We start from the raw sequence: 19173 nt of genomic DNA on the forward strand, positions 1-19173 counted from the left end.
CCTTGTATCAGGACTCAAGTTTGCCCATTGTGCTTAGTTCCTTGAAAGCCAACCCAAAGCAAACCTAACAACTTCCCTCCTTCCTAATTTTGGAGAACAGTGCCTCAGGGTACAGCTGGTGTGCTTGTGTGATGCCTCATTTATTTGGGCTGCTCTTCCCTTTGTGCAATGCTCTAGCAGAAGTCTTTTTGCAGATAGGTATAGCTGTTGCTATGCTGCGCTAATACCTGCAGCTGCTATACTTCTCTGCCCTACACTGACACGGTACATTTCACAAAACAAACATGTTAACTACAGATTCAGTCAGGGAAAAATGTATCTAATTAAGAAAGAAAGATCTTAAGCAAAGTTGTATCAGTGGTGGTGTTGGGGGTATGATATGAAAGGCCTGAATGAGTATTTTTGAAATGTGTGTAGGTGCTGAAATTATGTGTTTTACTTGTGGTGTGGCAATACAGGTCCCTGGCAGCAGTATGTACTGGTATCAATCACTGGAGCTACTTGCTTGATCTTTTAGACAATGACATTGAAATCAAAGGCTGAATAAGAAATAGAACTGGTCACATTTTCCAACCTGAAAAATAACTGATGGTTCACATTTTTAGATGGAAAAATCCTACTTATTTTATTTGATATGCTTTCTTCCAGCCCAGTTTTTTTCTATACTTTTTAATTTTTTGAATCTCCACAGCAGCTGGGGAACTATTTACACTGGACACTACAACACCCTCAAGTTTGCTCAGCCAGCTCCATCAAACAACATGAAGGCAGAGAGGACTATCAGTTCTTCTGGTTTCCTTCAAGTCCCATTGGAAATATTCATTGTAAATAACAGCTTTGTATAGGAATACTGACTGTAACTGTGGTAACATGGGAAACTGTAGCCACAGTTGCCAGGGTATTATGGACAAGGATGCACTGCTCTTACAGGCTTTTCATGAAGGACAATAAGACAGGATATTTCATAAAATAGTTAACTGTCCCTCAGCCATGCTGATAAGCTGTTTGGATTTTCTTTCGAAGGTCTCCTTTAGCTTTTTCTGTCTGAGAGTGATCCTACATGCTTACACTAACAGAAAATAAGTAAAGGAAATATTTGCTACACAGTACTTCAGAATATGATCAGGTAAAGCTAGGTTTCCAACACTTCTGAAAGTTTTTATAAAACAAAAAAACCCCAGCACTCTTGGTCTTCAGAATATCCAGAGGCAGAGTTCCATTTGAGTACACAGCTACTCTCCTCACTGTTTGTGTCAAGTTTTACTTCAGGTAGGAACCAGAATGCATTGGAGAAAGAAGGTCCACACAGATCTTGTACTGACATCTAAAATGGTCTGTAGAATTGTGAGTATTTTACAACTGCATGATGCAGACATACCTCAGGAGCCACCCTGGACTGTGTGACTCAGAAGACCTTCAGAGGTTGGGCTGCTATAGAGCTATAGACCTAAGGAAGGTCTTCCACTTTTGCTTTATTGTTAGCTTAGAAAGGAGACAATTTATAGGTGTTAATAAACTTGCAAGTTCATTTCACTGAGCATTCTAAGGGCAAGGATTATGCAAGAGAGAACCCCTCCTTTCTAAAACTACTGTGTGAAGTAAAACATTTTCAAAGACTAATAAAAATTTGCATTTAGTTCATTGTTCAAAACATCTCTCAGAACCTTTTTAGGCAGAATATGCTTAAGAATAACAGATTAAAGGAAGCAGAGCAATATTGCACTAGGTGGAATAATCCATAAATAAGAAGACCAGATGAAATTAATGTGGAGTCATTCCCATAAAAGACAAAAACCTCTATGAGATGAGAAAGTCCTTGGAACGCTCCCAGACTATCAGGTAACTTATTCTCATTTTATAAGGCTTTGGCTTTGTGAGGATGTGACTAAGTTGCAGATTTAAGATAGTCTTTCACTAACTGGTCAGGAGTGATAGCAATTCTTATTAGCAAGAAAATAATCACAACAAATCTCACAAATTTGTGGCTTAGTGGAAGCACCAGGATTTCTGTGGTGCATCCTCTTTTCAGCCTTTCATCTCTTTTTTCTGCCAATAGGCAATTAAAAAGGGAGCATTTCATAGGTTTAGGATATACCTTTAACAGCAGGATTTCAGTAGTTTCATTGTAGTTTGTTCTCCTTTTATTGACAGTAGTACAGGAAGCAGGGAGAACATCTAATCAATGTACCTATTACCTATTTTCAGCTAAGTAGTTTCTTTTGTTTTCTCTCTAATGGTATAATTTACCCTTTTAAACTCTGTGCAATCAACTCTCAGACAGTCAGCTGTGGTGTGCTAGTCTGTGGACCGGGTTTGCATGGCAAGGTTTAGGTAGCAGAGGGGCTACAGGGGTGGCTTCTGTGAGAAGCTGCCAGAAGCTTCCTTCATGTCTGAGAAGACCTGCTGCTGGCCAAGACTGAGCCAGTCAGCAACAGTGACAGTGCCTCTGCGATAATGTCCTTAAGTAGGGGAAAAAAACCTAGCTGCACAGCAGCAGTCAGAGGAGAGGTGTGAGAGCACACGAAAGAAACAGTTCTGCAAAGTCCAAGGTCAGTGAAGAAGGAGGGGGGGGAGGTGCTTCAGACAGTGGAGAAGAGATTCCCCTGCAGCCTATGGTGAAGCCAGTGGTGGGGCAGGATATCCCTCTGCAGCCCATGGAGGTCCATGCTGGAGCAAAGATTCTCATGTAAGCCATGGAGGACTCCATGATGGAGCAGATGGATGCCCAAAGGAGGCTGTGACCCTCTGGGAAGACTTCACTGAGGTGGCACTTGGCAGGACCTGTGCGCCTAGGGAGAGAAGAGCCCATGCGGGAGCAACTTTGCTGGCAGGACCTGTGACCCCATGTGAGACACCCACTGGAGCAGCCTGTTCCTGAAGGACTGGGCCCCATGGAAGGGACCTACACTGGAGCTGTTCATGAAGAACTACAGCCCATGCTGGAGAAGTTGGAGGACTGACTTCTGTGAGGGAGACCCCGTATCAGAGAAGCGTTAACTATGTGTTAGGGGAGGGGAAGAATGAGAGGAGTCCTCTCTCTGAGGAGGAAGAAGTGGCAGAGGCAATGTGCGATGAACTGACTTCAGACTCCATTCCCTGTCCTGAGTCGCTGGAGGGGAATAGGTATTGAAAATCAGGAATGAATTGAACCTATTGAGAAGGGAAGGGCTAAGGGAAGGTGTTTTAAGATTTAATTTTCATTTTTCTCATTACATATCCTCTCAAAGTAAAAAATTGAATGAATTACCCAAGTCTACTTTTCCCGTGACTGTTATTGCTGAGTGATCTCTCCCTGTCCCTATCTTGACCCACAGACTGTTCATTGTATTTGTCTCTCCCCTGTGCAGGTGAGGAGGGAGTGATAGAGAAGCTTTGATGGGCACTGGAGACCAGACCAGACCAGACCAGACCAGCGAAACCACCAAACCACTGGTCTGTTTCCCATTTTTAGGAAGAACTCTCAATCAAACTGTTTGTATTTTTTAACTTTTTCTCATTTAAATATTTCCTTAAATGCCCCTTTTATCATGATACCTGGAAATCACTTTCTTTGTCAGCAGATGATGACTATTATTGATTTTAATATCAACAAACATCTGAATTTAACAAATGCATCTCTCTTTCATCAGGTTGTCTAATCACAGTCTGCAGCTGTGGCCTGCAGCTGTGAGTGTTTCTGACTTACTTGCAAAGTAGGAAATAAAAAATATTTATGTGGGAACTATGGGATTCTGCCCAGAAACTATCATACAAATAACTTATCTATGAAGAACTCTTTAAAGGACTGTCTACTCTGTGGCTGATTTTGTCCCATTTCTTCCCATGGTGCTTGAACTTCCCAATACTAGGATGAAACTGGTCTATTTAAACAAGGTTGTAGCACAGAATCTTTGGGAAAAAAAGATCTGGATTTTTTTCCTGTATATTACTTCCACCTATCCACTTAGATTAAATGAAATCAGCTTCTTGTAAATGGACACACTACCACTGTGCTTTACAAGCTACTAGCCTATAAATTTTGTGTTCCATTTGCAAAAGGGAAATGAATTGTTTTCATATCAGTTAGAATAATTATTTTTTGTATTAGAAACTAATGCCATCTGTGTTTTTTGCATGTTAAATATTGTATATTCCTCATTCAATCTTGATGGATTTTATTCCCACCAAGGTACTTTTGAGCAATGAGTACCAAATGTTTTATGGTGGAGGGAAAATACAGTATGACTTGACTACTCCACAGACAGACCATTTATAATGAAATGAAAACATATTATGTAAAGCTAAAAGCATTTGCTTTATTAATTAATCTGAATGCTCTTCCCTCAGTGTATCAGCTGCTCTGTTTGAGAAAGTAGCCTACTAAATCATACTGGATTACATGCTTATATCAATTTTTAATTACATTTGGAGGAAACATGATAACAGCAAAAAGAAAAACAGAATATCTTGATTTTGTGAGTTAGTCAGCTCTTGGCCACATCATCTAGAATTGGTTTGATTTGGAAAGAATCAGGGCTGTGAGATACAATAAAGAAAGAACATCATTATTCTCTTTAATCCTGCCTAAATTTGTCACGTTTAGTATTAAGGAATGCAGGAATCAAGGTTCAAAGAGAAAGCACTAAACATGAATTAAAGGAATTAAAGGAATTTGTGAATAGCCTGTGAGATTAAAAAAAAGGACAGAGATATGAATGATGGTCACATACAATTTTTCATTCACCTTTTTATTGACTCCAATTATTTTTCCTTTAAATTAAGACAGCTTGCTTCTTTCAATTGCCAAACTCTTTGCCCAGTATGCTGAAGCCTCTGCATCCCTTCATTATTAGTGGATCAAATTGATAATGTAGAGTATGGCACACGTAATCTTAAATCAGAGACATGGAACTAGCTGTAAATGAAGCTTAGGGGAATGTCTAAATTGGTAGACAAGTCTGTCATACTCCATTTTGGGAGCTGTTCTTATTATTTAAGTGTAGATCCCAGTTTCTCTTTGAAACTGTCAGAAAAATTATCACAATGAAAATGTAAACCAGAGAGAGTTTGGAGACAAATTTGTCTCCTTTTACGAAGAGGTTGGGAAATGGTACAAAATGGTTTTTTACTTTGACTACTATAGTTTCTAATCTGCATCTTAATCCATTTTTCTATGCTAGAAATAAATTAGTCAACTACTCTTTTATGAGCACAACATCAAGTCCAGATTCATCATAAGTTTTTAATATGTCCTATCCTACATCTTTGGATAAGGATGAATTTTCAGATGATCTTAGAATGCCTAATTCAGCTGGGGAGACAGAGGAGCAACTCCACTGTTTATTTTTTTTCTCCTGCTGGAGATTTCCCATTAAAGGGATGGAAGCTTGCCTTCATTTCAAAGCCACATACCCAGGAATAACACCAAAGAAATTTTTGGAGTAGCTGTGACAGAAGATGTGGCACACTAGACAGACTAAAAATAGAATAGTCTCTCAGACATTCATAATGACAAAACAACCAGACTTAACACTGGCACCTCTAGGCAATTGTCTGACTACATACAACAGTGTTAAACATATACATGCATATATAACAAAGAATTACTTCTACTATTCTTTGTTTTGTTTTGGTTTGTTTTAGTTTGGTTTGGTTTTTTTTTTAACTGTCACAGGTCACAGTTAATTAGAAGCAGATTTCATCCTTCTTAGGAAACAGTGGTATCAGCAACAATCCTTTTTATTACCCCACCAGTGTACCTCTGAAATTTGACGGTAATGATGACAAAGTCCCTAGCAGTATGAACTAGCAGTGTAATCTACCTTGTCCAAATGCACAAAGGAGGAATGGAAGGGCTATCCTGACAAAGACAAGTAGATTTCCATTTCCTCACCCATTCAACCTGCTGTGTGCCTCCAGTAACTATCCAAAATGACCTCAGTTAATTTTTGGTGTGGCTATGGCTCCCCTATTAGGGACAATTGTCCATGAGAAGCCTGCTTCAGACCACCTTTTCTTTCCATATGAACTGCCAAAGAGGTGCCAGGCAGTAGTGAGTTCCAGTGACTGACAGCCTAAGCCAGGTTTGAATGTAGATATTAGGAACAAAAGACCTATATCCAAACTATTGATTGCCCTAGGAAAATGTGATTTCTATCATCATGATCATCATCATCGTCGTCGTCATCATCCTCATTGCAAAACACACAAGGTTTAATTTTGTGGGTAAAGGGAAAGTGGGTGGTAGGCCCTAATCTCAGACAATTAAATATGCCTCAAAGTCAAGTCTTGGGTCTCTGTCCTTCCGTTTCCTTTGTTTTTAAAAGTGTATTAAACAAAGTTCCCTTTAATTTGTACTCCTCTTGCCCTGTACATTGACATTAAGACCCAGGGGCTGACTATGGTAGTCTTCTCTGTTGTATGTCCCTCTGTGGAAAGGAGATGTCCTCCCTGGCCTGCTTGTGGACTGAGGCACTGTGCACCAGCTTTGGCTGACGCAATCCTTTTGATCCCCTCACTACCTGGTTCTTAGAGGAGATTGGTGAGGGATTCCTTACAGTGGAAGCAGAGTATACGACTGTACAGTACACCAAATCAGCATTTGCTATAAACTAGAAAGGCTAGAGAGAAGCAAGATTGTGTCAGCTCTTATGCGTCACCAGAACAGGGCACAGATCCTCATGCTGTTCCTTGATGCCAAGAAATCAGGATTTTCTTCTTTCTCCTTTGTTTTCTCCTCTGATTTTTCAAAGTCAGTCCTTCCAGGCTCCTAGGTACTATGACGACCTTTCCCACCCCCTCAAGGTCAGTCATGTCCAGGACAAACAGCTGACTCTTGTTTCACTTGTTCTCCTTGCTCTGGTCTTCCAATCCCTGAAAATAGCACGTTATTATTGAGGTGGGTTGACAAGCAAGTAATCCATTCTTTGCTACAGGTCAGTTTTTTTCTTGGTTGCTCACCTGGCAACTCTCTGGCCCACAGTGCTGTATGGACAGTGCTGTCTCACACTGATTATACAGAGGACATTTCAGCAGTGATGTACTGCAAAATCCTTCGAAGTCTTAATATGTAAAGGGACTTAAACTGTACTCTTGTGTAGAAGGATGTACTGTACTACACAATACAGTGATGTGAAGAGATCCTCATGTTCATGACAAATCAGGTAGACTTGAAACTGGAAGCAGTGAAGATGCAAAATGCAGGTAAGATCACACCTTGTTTTTGGCATTGACAGCAAACAGACTTCACAGCCTGTCTCTTTCATTAATTTGGAGAGGCAGTAGGTTTTTGGAAGATCTGTGTGCTGAATTACATGCTTCCATTCTAGAAAGGAGATGCCACAAGAGATATAGTTTGCTAAGGTGCCACAGTGAGTAGTCTGAATATTGCTTTCTGGGAGTCAGCCTAGAAACCTGTCACATTAACTGGACCTCTGTAATAAAGAATATTTGCTCTTTCCCATATCTGGAAAGATAATGTTTCCCAGAATGTCATGGTTTTCAAAGGCCTCATTAGACGATTCTCTAGTACTATCGAATTTTTCTATACAGGTAACTGGATGGTTACACACACGGGACTTTCTAATAGTAAGGCCTTGCCTAATTTCTTTGAGATTGCTATGAGATTTTGAACAAAGCCATTCCTATTTTGTTCATGCTGTCTTTCATAATTCTAGCCTTATAAAATTAGCAATATATATCGCTGTTTTAAGACCTGCATTTGTATCTTTCATGCATCCCTGTATGCCCCTTGAAGCTGTGCTGCAACAGTGACTGTTGTTTTCTGGTTTCTGTCATTCCTATCTCACCCCTTTTTGTTCTGTACCTGATGTTCAAGTTCTTCTGTTTTCATTGTCTAGAGTCATTACCTTGTTATATAAATGTACTGTTTGTTCCTGAGAACAGGATTACATTTAGATATCTGGGCTGAGAGGGGTCTTCTGTGTTTCCTCTGTTCCCAAATGAGAGAAATAGGCAAATCCAGAGGTGGATTTGTCCTATCTGTTTCAGGTACTTAATTCAAGATGAGATGAATAATCTGCTCAATGCATTTTATTTTTTACTGTGACTATAAGGGGAGGTAGATGATTAGAGTAGAACAGATGCACAAATATAACATAACTAATGTTAGGTGAGATGAACCTGGACCCTAGACCAACCTCATTGTCCAAGTTCCCTCAATAGTTAGTACATAAAAAATTAGCACACCCAACTGATACTTGTTACCTTGTATATTTAGATGTCATGAATTTCTGTTTGGAGTGCCTCTAGAAATTAGGGAAGAAGCCTAGCCTTACCTAAATTAACTTCTGATAGCTAAAGCGGGAGGTATGCATGTTACTCAAACTGTGACACCATGCAAATACTATTGTTATTAATAGTAATATTTTCTTTCTCCTTGGAAAATACACTTAACACACTGCTACTCTTTCATCAGCTATGACAATTTTGTGAATCTAATTTCCCACTGCTTATGGGCTAAAGCTAACCACAGAAATTATATAAACATGTCCCAGAATCTTTCCCATGTCACTGCAAATAAATATAATTTTTCTTTATTTGTCCCATCTGAATTCTATAGAAATTGTGTGTACACAGGAAGTCACATACAAAACCACATTTCTCTTTTCACCAGCCACAAAGGTGATGTTAATTTTTGTCTTCATTCTCTTAGTATCTTATGTTTAAAAGGTGCAACACATTATCGGAAATAAAAAAGAGAAAAGGAGAGTATGTATTAAGAATAGAAAGTGAACTTACAATTCTTATGGATAAAAATGAACAACCCAAATATGATGAATGACTTTTAAAGTGGAGTCTGGAAAATAAAAAGTTCTGCTCTCAGTTAACCATGGTTAATTGGGCACAGTGGGTCACTGGGGAAAGACAAGTGTGTTATTTTTCTGAATAGAGAACAGTGAATCTCATTGAGACTTCAGTTTTGTGAGACAACTGTCATAATCTGTTTAGAGTGAGTGTTTGACCTACACAATAATTTGAAAAAAAATTGCAAGTTCGTCACTAAGAAATTGAACAGGCACCTGTTATTTTCACAATGCTCCTTATTTAAACTTTTATTACCAACAAGGAGGTGAAGCTAGATATCACTGGCTGTTACCTCAGTTTAATCTGAGAACTGTTCTGCCCTCAAAATACTGCTATTCAATAGTCACTGTAGAGAGTCAATGTTTTTGAAAACAAGACACATATCATCACTTATGTCATTCAATTTTAAGAGTTCACATTCAAGCTTATTGAATTATAAGACCCCAATTTGTGCAGTAATACAATTGCAAGATGTTGGTTCACTACAGGTCTTATGCTTTATGTAACAGTTTTATCACATAAGAAATGTTATGCATACAACATGTCCTTTGTTCCTTCATAATCAAAACATTTACAGTTCTAATTAGTGCAGTCCCACCATGCAACCAGAATCAACTATTTGCTGAAATCAAGACACTGGAAGACACCTATGGAACTGAATGAGAATTGTATCACAGAAACAGCTATGCAGATTTTTGATGTGTTTTTCAAGTTTCACTTAACAGAAACAATTCAGACTTAGTTTATCAGCTGTCAAATGAATTAATGATAACAATTTTCCTTGGGTAAAAGAGAAAACAAATGAAAATGGCGTTGCAGAAGGATTGGTAGTATCCAAATGTCTGTAAAGGTCTGGAGAGGTTTTCAAACTTGTACGAAATCTTCACCTACCTTAGAAGTGTACTTTCTTGCTCAGTGAGCAGCTGCAAATTTTATAGATTTTCAATCAATGTATTAATCTCTCTAGGTCATGCTAAGTTTCTCAAACATAAAAGAAATTCTAGTAATTAGTTCTGACCTTAAATGGTTTTCATGCAAGTGAAAATAGAGTAATTTCTCATAGTCTTCATGGTGGAACCAGAAGGGAGATGACTGATGAGCGAGCTTGACTTGGCAAACCATCTAAGCAAGGACACGTTATCCATTCAGTTAGTGGGTATTAATGAAGAACAGCATGGCTATGAAAGTAGGGCATCAACCCTAACGTTGGTTTAATAGATACATCACCATCATGGCAAGCAGCAAACATGGGTAAACAGAGAGGGAATGAGTTGAGTGGGAACTTGAGTAAGAAAATGAAAAAATTGAAATTAAACTCAGCAGTGAAGTGTGAGTCAAAGGATCTTCATTTATTATCTATGCCCTTCTACTTAAAAATGTCATTATTTGAAGGAAAGGTTGAATGCTTTGTCCCATGTGCTTGGTATGATGAAATGGGGTATGTGTCACAAAGAAAGTGTACTTTTTTCATTAATTGAGTAAAACTATGAGCTCTCTCTTGAATTATTTATTAGTCTAATGAAATGGATTAAACATTTATTGGAGAGTACATATCTATTAAGTCTATTTTTCTCTGTTATTATTAAATCCGTCTCTACATAGGCAATGTAACATTTCTTTTGTTCAACTGTGGGATTAAAATTTTATTGAAACAAGGGTTCTCTGAGTTCTTTATGTGCTTTGGACCTGTTAGTGAGACTGTGCATTGAGAAGTGATGAACACTGAAATCCGTGGCAAACCTCAGCCAATGTACCTATACAGTCTACTGGGACATTTTGTGCAAGTCTCAGATATACCTTCCAAATCTCCCCTAATGAACCTTAAAATGTTCCTAATCCACTGCCTGTGGGCTTGAGTTTCTCACTGTGCGATGAGCTTCATGCTGGGTCGCACTCTGAGGACACATCTGCTGATGGAATGCATGTTGGTTGTGTGATAGGAGGGTGCTGCTGGCTGAGCAGGTTCACTCCATTACCTGCCAAATAGCACTTTAAGTCCTCTTATGGGTGAAGGGAAGGATTTCTTCCTTGCTTCTCTGTTTCTTCATTAAGGGAGTGCTTTGATAAGTCCACTGTTACTATCACCTGCCTCTCATATGGATGCTGATGAGCTCCAGAGTGAGAACGAGGACCATTGCTGTAAGAAGCTCTACTGAGACCCATTCTGTCTCTACATATGAGCACTAGTATTTTTCTTATGTTTTATGTTTTTCTTCCGTGATTTGGGTTTCACACAGTGGTAAATAATTTCTTTGACTTCACTTCCTCCCTTCTGCTCCCCCAGCATTGTGGGATGTACCACCTGAAAGTCATCTGTAGAAGCTAAGCAGCTTCCTACACTGGAGTGCTGTTCAAAATTCTTTCTCTTTTTTTCTGTTTTGGTTTGAACAAACCCTGAACCAAAATCCTCTTTGCTAAGCCTAAGTATAACCTTTCCCCATTTTCCTGGTATTACTGGAAAACTGAAAAGCTGTCATACCTTTGAAATGATGCATCATGATGAAGTGCTAAACCAGAGTTGCAATTTACTCTAGCCTGTAAACTTCTGACAGATGCCAAGAAGAGGCAGGGAGCCCTATTTGACTAAACTGGAAAAAATTCCACAAGGAAAGCAAGTCTACCTCTCATTTTATTTATCATTTCCATAAACTTGTCCACCTCTTCAGTCAACATCATAAATAACAAGGGTAAACAGTAAATGTCTATAGAAGATTGGCAGTGGCTTCCCATGCTTTTAAAGGGCTGTCCCTGTCTCAGTCAGGGCTGCAGTGCACTGCAGGTGCTGGAAAAAGGAGGCCGTGTTGCAGACATAGCAGTGAGATTTCAGTCACTGAATATCAGAGGCTACTTCTGCTTAGCACAATGGGACAACTCAGCCAACCTTATCAGACTCACAGACAGCTGATTAATACAGTCCACAGTCTACATTCTAAATACTAGATTCAAGAAATCTCTTCAGATTTTTGGTGTCAAACTAAGTTTTTAACTGTAAGCAATCATCCAATGACTTTGCAAGATACAAAGTAGTAGAATCATAGCTCTAATTCTGTGCATCCCAAAATGCTAGTTCTGGTCTTAGAACTCAAAATTCAAATTTGAAGAAGTAGAGCTCCTAATCAGTGTCTGAAACACTTTCTAGGGAGTCTCTTAATAGACAATAGAGCTCAGCTGGCATTTTGAGGGTGGAGGTTGTCAGTCTCATTTAGACATCAGTAGGATGAGATTATCTGCTTTCTATTGGTCCACTAGTGCAAAAAGGACAGAAAAGCGTTACGTGTTTGGGTGCTGAGTATCAAACTGGTTCTCATCCTTTGCCAATGTGACATTTACAAGGTCCTGGCAAAAGCATGTGGCAGAAGAAAAATTTTAATGAGACTCCTTTACTGTCACCCTAAAAAATGGACAATTCTTCAAAATCTCTGTTAATTCCCACTTTTAAAAAATAGTCATCAAACTTTGTAACACATTAAAGTTTCACTGATGATTTCTACTCCAGAATTTGCCTTGAGCCGCAAAAATCAGAGGCATACTCCAGATAAGAATCAGTGCTTTTTGACAGAGTTGTGTGTGGGCGGAGAATGTTTAAACACCACTTGTCCATGCTAAACCTGATTCAAATCAAAGCCACAGGAACATGATACTGTGTGATACATTAATAATGAGATGAATGATGAAAGAGACATATCAGCCCAGAGGAAAAAAAATAGTTCTACTTTTTTTTTCTTTTTTTCTTCTGCACCTGAATGAACAATTTCACTCTGAAAGAAATATGCACAGTACTTCCAGAAATGACATTTGACTGCTGCAGACTCAGAGGAAGGTGTGTACACTTTAAGACACATGGGTAATTAACACTTCATTTTGTTATCTTTACCAGTGATAATGGTAATGATAAAAAATAATAATAAAATAATAAAAAATAATTGATGAGTAAATGTTAATTTCCTTCATGTCCTTTTTAAATTTTATGATTTAAAAAAACTACTGAAAAAGGGGTTTACTATGAACATTCTGAAGAGAAAACCTAGACATTCAGGATTTTAACAATTAGTACTGCCATCCTACTATCAAACTTCAGTGTTTTCCACTGATTTGGTACCTGATTCCTCAGGTGTGTAAGTTGTCAGAATGAGATAATTGGATTCTAGTTGTGAATAGAGTCCAACACAGCAAAAACTTTATGGCATGAAATTGGTCCAGAATTGATCTACTCTCACTTTTATGTGATAAACATAACCTGCTGAAACAAGATAAGGATGGTAATGACTTGGAAATGCTGCACATCGACTATGTTGAAGATTGGTTTATTCTCACAAGAAACAGCACCACGTTGCCTGCAATGCTTAGTTATGGATCTGCTGTAGCTGTTGAGGTGAGTGTGTAGTAATTCTTACAGTCTGGTAAAGAAGCAGACTGAACTGTCAAATGAATAATTGGTTCTCTTTCTAAGCAAATCTTTTTCCATTTTTTGGTAGTGAGAGAATGCTGCTGTTGCTGTTGACTCTGCTCTATAGTGAGAGAGCAGTCTTCCTTTTCAGACCATTGGTATTTGCTTGCAGCTGAAATCTGTTTGGAGCCCCGTTCTGGAAATGAAGCCTGGGAGAGATGAGCTTGCAAGTTGCTGTCACCTGGAAGAAAACTATGGTCTGACAGTTTCACTGGGGCACAAATGTATCACTGCATTTTACCAGGGATTTGTTTCTTTTCTTCAGAACCAGGTAGGAGCTGGCCTATGGGAGGTCCTTAGAAGCATTTGAACCTACATGATGGACTATCCACCATGAGGGACTAATCTTTCTTCACCCTGTTGTGAAATAGAAAACTTTCTGAAATGCCAACTGTGGATGTTAGCAACTTTCTATTGTACCTCTGCAGTGTTTTTTACTAGCCACACAGGACTGTGCTAAAATTCAAAAATTTTGATGGTTTCTTGAATTTGGCTTCAAACCTGGACATATGACTTCCAAAATTTGCCCTCTTAAAATTATATCCCACTAAAATAAACTCTAAAATTTTTAACTCATGTAATTTTTGCAAAATGGGCACTTCATAGTAGATATGTCACACCATGTACTTTCCCATGTTTATTTTTTGTGGTATGCAATAAGGGCTGCTTGTTCATCCTTTATTTATTCTTATAGTTGAAACAAAAATAATTGGAGGGAAGAAAACTGAAGGGGAGGTGGTGCTTCCTTCTCTGCATTCCCTATAATGGAAACATCTACAATTCTAAAAGGTGATGCAGAAATCCAATTTTTAAAGTCAGTACTCTACTTTTTCTATTGAGAAGAGTTGAGGTGATATGAGGTACTCACTTATCATTAAAGAATGACTGGTTCTGTTTTCCATTACATCTGTTGTTCACAAAATCACAGAAATGCTGAGATTGGAAAGGTCTTCTTGAGATCATGTAATCTACTATCCTGCTAAATCAGGGTCAGATAAACTAGGTTGGTCAGGATTGTGTCTTGTTGGGTTTTGGCTATCTCCAGAGACAGAGACTCCACACCCTCTCTGGGCAACCCGTTCCAGTGTTTGACCACCCTCACTGTAAAATACAGTGGATTTGTGTGTTCACATGGAATTTCCAAAGTTATCAGTAGAGCTGCCTTCCAGCCAATTGTCCCCCTGCATGTGCTAGTGCCTCCTCCCCAGATGCAGGGCTTCATATATCCCTTCCTTGAACTTCATGAGATTCCTTTTTGTCCAGTTCTCCAGCCTGTTGAGATCCATTATATTTCCCCCATTTACTAAAAGCCCCTAGAAAGCTGTATGCAATCTGTATTGCAATTCACAACTAAAAAAATTTTCTTCTCCAATTGCAAAGATATTTTCATTTAAAGTAAAAATCAATCAAAATCCACCTGCTTTTTTAAAATATGGGAATGTATGCCCCTATTAAAAGTACATACCATAAACTGAAATTTTTTTTTTGTATAAATAAATTGTAATGGGGAGGAATTGAAACCCAAAACTCAGGACCTTCATGTAGCTGGGTCTTTTTAGTTCACAGGCAAATCTAGATAATGTCTTTCAAAAATATTGTTATGACCCCTGTGTTTCTGCTATCCAAATAGAAGAATTTACTACCTGTCACCTACTGGCTTTGTCATGACTTCATGTGACTGAGAAACTGAACCACAGAGCTGTTGGAAAGGTCATAGTACTACAAATATTAGAAGTGAGGTGGCAGATACTGCATCCAAAACGCACTCCACTGAAAAGTCTCTGTTTTGTTTCAACAATGATTTATTTATCTGTTTGCTTTTGTGAGATGATGCTGACTAGAGAGATACAGAGGGAGTGAGAGTACTGGTGGCAGGGGAAGTGAGAGCAATAACTCAACCTCTCTGCATTCTTCTCCATAGCAGCTGGGACTTTAATTGCCCTCTTATCCCTCAGGCTTGAGATGCTGGGGATGTCTTCCTTTCATTCCTCTTCCCCAACCCCCCCTCTTTTTTAGGAGACAACATTGGTCCCAAATGGACATTTTCCAAAGCTTCACAGATTGATCCCTTGCTTCAGCTTTGGACATGTGCTGCCAGGACTCATGTGTACAGAGCTGAACATAAAGCAAGATGAGGGGTAAATAAGAGCTGTGGAAAATGTGTTGTAACCTGTGATACTGAAGCAAGAAGGCAGAAAAAAACGATAGCTGATGGTCTGCTAAAGCTATGTTTATTTACCGAGTTTCTCTGTGCTTGGATCTGACAATATGTAAACGTTCCACCTGATTTCTAGTAACTGGCCAATCCTATGGCAGATTGTGCAGGCAAGTCTTGAAAAGACATGGGAAGAAAGTGAATGAGGAACAAAGATTACCACATCAATGAAGTCTGAGGGCTGACAAATTCATAGCAGTGATGGAGGTACTGGTTACCTTGCCAGTCTGAAACAGAACTGTATTCACTCAAACTGTCTCCCAACAGATATTTGACTAGTATTTTCTTAAAACTACAAAAAGGTGAGAGATTTTTAGCACTTCCGCTAACAAAACCTTGCCATGCAAATCCAATGTAAACATAAACATCCCTTGTAGCCATTATTACCTAATTTTTACACAAGCATTCAACTTTGGTGCTTAGTCTTCTTTCACTTGCTTTCATTGTACACCTTTCAGAGGGCATATGTCATATTCAGAGAGTCAGGGCACTTTGGATTCCACTCTTATTGAAAACAATACATGCAAGGCCTCCCAAGTTGCTTTGATGTGCACATTTTATATGTTAATTGTGCCAAAACCTTCTGTTTCAGCAGCTAACTGAAAAGATTTCTTAGTAGCGAATTTATAGTGGACTCCTCTAGGACACTACTTCATCTGCACAGCCAGTTTCACAACACATTACTTACACATGTTCTTTGAGCTTGACTTACAACAAGCTGTACTCTGTAGTAATTAGCCAATCTTTCCCCAAGTTATTTATATGTCACACGGGATGATGTCCCGCCTTTACTACAGTAGAGTTATAGCTTATCCTAGCCTGGCATCCTGGCTAATTATCCTGTCAAGAAAGGATCAGGTTGGTCCAACTTGTTCTTCAAATATCCATTTTGGCCATTTCATTATCTTGTCACTCTCTTGGAGCTTTCAAAGGATTTCTAGCACATGTCCCATTGCCCAAGCTAGGCACACTGCTCTTATTACCCTGCAGTTTTCTTTTTCCCATAAGAGTACATATTCCACTGATTCGTCTTTAGTGTTTTGGATTTCATTTGCCGTTCGTGACTTCACAGTGGCATCAAACAGTTTCACAATTACTTCATATTGTTCTCTAAGTTTTAAGTACTTCAGGGTAAATTGTATCAAGTCATACTAGTTTATCTAAATAGCTCTTGTGTCCCTTTTCTTTCTTTGTTTTCATTTCTGTACCAGGTCAGTTACCTTACACATATGATCAGAAGCATTCTTTTCTTTATGTGTGTGTGTGTAAGGAATGAACCAAACAAGATATGGAATATTTTGATTTTATCAATGGCGCCTGACTGTTTCTTCCCGTTTGTTTCAGCATCTGTTTTTTGTTTTTAAATGACCATGCAACTGTTTTGCAATGAATATTAAATGTGTCAAACTGTGGAATAGTCAGAACATCAGTTCTGGTATACATACCTTTTGTGCACTGGGCCCATCCTCTGCTTTTGAACTCCAGTGTTTTTTTTTCTCCTACTACCTAGTATAATACACTCCTTTTTGCTCTCTGTGGTGACATCACTGTTTTTCAAGCTGAGGAAACAACCTGAGGCTAGGAAAACCATATGAGAGCATAATAAAGATCACTGTGCACCTTGAAGTACATACTGACTTTGTTATTGCTCCTGGTATGACAAAATCAATAACATTAACAGTACTATAAATCTCTACTTCACTTGAGAATGCTTTTAAATTTGCTGACCTGGTTGTTTATGGTTCTTTGTCCTCCCACAGAGGGACACTTCAAAGGATTCTTGAGCTTGCCTTTGACATCTCCCCCTCCTAGTTAAGGCTCCTTCTTATGTCCTTCACTATGTGTTTTTTATGCTCTGCAGGAGCCTCAGCCTATGGACATGTATTTTTGTCACTGGAATGCCCTAATGAAGTGTTCTGAGCAATGGAAATTATCATACATGTGACATCAGTCCAGTTCATACAAACAGACTATGGATGTTTTTTGGGACTTCAACTGAAGACAAACACAGAGAGAAGATGTTTGCCTTTAAGAGGCTTTTCAATAACTAGTATCTGCCAGAAATCTGACTCATTCATCACTGAATACTATGATCAGTTCAACTTATGGGAATTTTTGACAAAGAATGAGCTACACTCTCAGATTTTTATGGTTTTCTTTTGGTGTATGGGGGAAAGGGAATTAATTTTTTCCGTTTTTTTTTGTCTCCAACAGAAGACCTACACAAGAAGTAATTAGTGGTTTCTGTGTTGAATGGGTAACATAAAAAAACAGTATCTCTTCCAGTGTTTAAAAAAAAAAAAAAACGAGAAAGAAAAAATAAGATCAAAAGCTAAGAAAAAAATGACCCAAGCAAAGTACAGCAAAATTACTCAGCCAAGTGTGTTCTATATTCAGGTTTATAACAACCATTCCCAAATCTTCGTTCGCGAAGCCCAGCCATGAAAAACAACCATAGTATTCAGAAAGCTGTGTTACCTAAAAGACTGTGGAGAAAAAAACTCCAGACCAATTTAGTGTAGGAGATAAGATTAAGAGAGAAGGTGCTTTAATGAGTCCGTAGGCCTAGAGGGATACATACCACACGTGCCCTCAGACAGTGGTTCTATGACTTTATAATAAGGCCCATCCAATCCCAATTCTGTCCACCCTCAGTTCTGCCCTCCAACATGACCCTTCGGGAGTTGGGTCTGGGGGAGTTTGAGACCCCTTCTTCCTCATCTTCATCTTCTTCAAAGCACGTGCAGTCCTTAGAGTTCCTCCAAAGTTCTGGGCTTGAAGGTCGCTATGTCTGTGTGATATCTTCTGGTCCAGGCCTTAAAGTGTTTTTCTACAATTCTACCTTGAAAAGAAAACTAAACACACTAATGGAATTTTGAGGGATTGATATGAGACGGGGTAGTAGGGTTGGGTATGTGTAAATATTATGCTACAGGGTAAGGGATATAATGCAGCTACATTAAAATCTACATTCACTACACATCTATTTCTAAAATCTATAAATATTTAAAAATCAAAAAAGCTCTGAGGCATCAGCTGAATTGTGGAGCAATGACAAGGATCAGTGTATAAAGACATCATTCTCCCTCAGCCTAGAGATCATGGCCCTTTCTCTGCTGCTGACACAGGTGAACTGTGTACAGGCAGGCAGTGGGGAGCGTAGGTGCTATGGCAGATATCAGCCATGGTGGGGCTCTGGCACATGAGGCAGTGGTGCTCATTCCCTAGCTCATGGTCTGCTGTCCAGCCAGAAGCCCACTTTGTCACCAGTGAAATCCTTCCTTACCTTCAGTTCTGCTGCTCCATTAAACATTCATGAAAAACCCCAGCTTCCTAGTGAGTATCCATTAGCCACCAATGCTGATGTTAATGAGCAAACTGCGAATGCACCAAAGAGCAAACTGAAATGAGTCACAAAATACACTTAGGATGTGCTTCCTGTCAGTATTGGTGCGTCATTGGTAAAATACTGGTTCCTTAACAACAGGAGTATAAAGAACAGGAATACAGCTGATTGAAAAAAGGCATTTTTTTTAAAGGAGTTCCATTAAAAAGATTAACTAATTTATGAGCAAATGAATCATATCTGCAAATTAGCCCTTTATTTGTCATCCGAAATTGTTTTCTATTACATTAAAGCAGTTTTAAATTAAAATGTAGCATTAAATTAAATTAAGGCCTGCTAGAGAAACAAGATGTGTTTCAA

This window comes from Corapipo altera, unplaced genomic scaffold, assembly GCF_003945725.1.
Source record: "Corapipo altera isolate COAL_440 unplaced genomic scaffold, ASM394572v1 2, whole genome shotgun sequence".
Taxonomy (NCBI): Eukaryota; Metazoa; Chordata; class Aves; order Passeriformes; family Pipridae; genus Corapipo; species Corapipo altera.